Below are 2532 nucleotides of genomic sequence, written 5' to 3'. Positions count from 1 at the left end.
AAAAAAAAAAAAAAATGTTTGTTTGTTTGTTTAACACTCATTTTAGAGAGATCTTTATTTCTTCTGAAGAATTAGTCTGCTTCCTGCCCTCCCCTAGCCAAAAGAACAACTAGACTGAGTATAATTTTCCTTTTTGTGTCAGTGGCCAGAAAGCTCAGAATCAAATCTGAACCTTGTTATTGCTACCACGTTTTTTGTACTTGTGGTCAGGCTGTACTATTTTCTTCTTCCCTGGGTCTCAGTTTCAATGCATATTTTCATACATGTCATTTGTGAGCTGCCTTAAAATGGTCAGGACTTCTTCTCCTGGCTTTTCTTCCACGACTTCTTTATTTGAAAAGCTACCCGTTGTTCTTATTTTATTGAAATTTTGCCTGAATTTAAATAGGGGAGGGCTGTAGTGCAGAAGCCTTATCACTAGGGTCAGGCATCCAGCCCCAAGCCCAGGCTCTGTCCCCCACTTGCTGGGTATTCTCAGGCAAATCACATGCTCTTTCTGAGTTTCAGTTTCTCTATATATATAACGATGGACTGCCATTGCTTCTTGGCCTTTTAGCTAAGATGAAGTGTATTATATGTTCTTATCAGTTTAAAATGATGGGCTGTAACAAGGTCTACCCAAGATCCTTTCCATTCTAGGATTCTAAGTCTGTATTAGCTTCTGTTGGTACTTGGGGTAAATGCTGGAGGGAGGAACACTTACTCTAAGAACCAAGGCAGAGATCTGAAAAAAGGGAGAAACCATAGGAATGTAAGTTCCACCACCTTCCCCTTCCTGTGATGCTTTAGAGCTGGAAACTCAGGATGAAGGGATGGAGAGAGGAGCCAGGCTGAGGCTTGACAGCTCTATCAGTCAGGAAGCCCAGGGAAGCATATGCTGTGGCCAAGGTTGCTGAAGGGCCTCCATCTGCTAGGAGCCACTTGCCAAGCAGCCACCAAGCTGGGGCTGGCACCATGGCCCCTCTGTTCCCCACACCTCCCCATGGCTATCTGCAGAGTGGCAGCTCTGGAGCAACAGGGATGGTGGAGGGGTGAAAAACAGTATTCCCCCTTTGCTCCCTACCCATGTAGAATGCCTGCCAGACATTGCCCTGGAGAGCCATCCCAGGGCAGTTGACCTGGCAGAGGGTGCCAGTAATTTCAGAGTTGTCCCTGGGCCTGTTCTGACTTCCCCTGAGGTGATAAAGCAAGAATTATCTCTGAGGAAGGGAAAAAGAGAGATCCTGCTTCGACAGATAATGGTACTAATAGCAAGAAATGTTCAGTCCTCTAATTTTTTGACAACTACCCACGTCCCTCCATTCATTACCTTGGCTGGGTCCTGAAGAGACAGGAAGGGCCAGGAAGGTGGTTCCCACTGAATGCATGAGGTAGCGGAGTCTTAAAGAGGTCAAAGGCCAAGGTCACCAAGAAGTACCATGTGATGTATGTGATGTAGCTTGGAGGAGCTGAAGGTCTCTCAGTGGTGGGCTGGTGCACCACCTGGGCTGCTGGGCAAGATGCAGCAGTTGTTGGAAGAGGCAAAAGCAGTCGTCCTCATGGTGAGGGCCCACAAGGCTCATTCTTGGAGGAACAGGGAAAGACTTACACTGGTTAGGGAGAAGGCACATGAAGAATTTCTTTTTAAACAACCTTCTGTACTATGCTTACCTCTCCTTTCTGGGTTGTTCTGCTTTCATGGAAGCAGGATCAGCCTAGGATGCAGGGATATACCTGCTCATCTACACCACTGTGTTTTAGAGTCTCTCAGTGCTATGATTTGAATATGGTTTGTCCCTACCAAAACTCATATTGAAACTTAATCCCCAATGTGTCAGTATTGGGAAGTGGGGCCTTTAAGAGGTGATTGGGTCAAGAGGGTTCTACCCTCGTAAATGGATTAATCCATTTGCGGATTAGTGGATTAATGGGTTATCATGGGAGTGGGAGTGATGGCTTTATAAGAAGAGGAAGAGAGACCTGAGCAAGCACACTCAGCCCCCTTACCACATGATGCCCTGAGCTGCCTCAGGACTGTACAGAGAGTCCCCACCAGCAAGAAGGCCCTCACCTGATGCGGCTCCTTGACCTTGGACTTCCTAGCTTCCAGATCTGTAACAAATTTCTTTTTTAAGAAAAATACCAGTTTCAGGTGTTCTGTCAATAAAAAATGGACTAAGACACTTAGGAAAGTAGATGTTTCTTTTATGCAGCATAATTGTATGTGTCCCAGGTCTTGTATTATGAGACCTTCATGATGCAGTAGAAATGCAGGTGCCATGACCTGGAAGTCCAGCAAGCAACCTTGGGTGACTCTCATGACCTCTGTGGTGTCAGGTTTCCCTGTGTCAGATGGAATAGTCTCCACCTGGCCTCCCTCTATGGGGTACTTGAGATGAGGATCGGATGATGTTGCAGATATGGAAGAACTTCAGTCTCATGTCTCCTCCAGGCTGGCCCAGAGGCAGGAGCACCAGGGAAGCCCTGGGCCCAGCTGCCTGAAGTTAGGTAGAGGGAGGTGTGCTGGTTCTAGTTCCCGTTCTGCCCCAACTT

General features: G+C 46.9%; 1 pseudogene; it reads left to right on the top strand.

Moving 5' to 3' along the window:
* Positions 1 to 536: 536 nt before the first annotated feature.
* On the top strand, positions 537 to 702 carry LOC134364849 (U2 spliceosomal RNA; annotated as a pseudogene).
* The last annotated feature ends 1830 nt before the right edge of the window (positions 703 to 2532 follow it).

This window comes from Cynocephalus volans, chromosome 1, assembly GCF_027409185.1.
Source record: "Cynocephalus volans isolate mCynVol1 chromosome 1, mCynVol1.pri, whole genome shotgun sequence".
NCBI lineage: Eukaryota > Metazoa > Chordata > Mammalia > Dermoptera > Cynocephalidae > Cynocephalus > Cynocephalus volans.
Note: the sequence above shows the minus strand (reverse complement) of the source record. Positions and strands in the feature narration are given on the sequence as shown.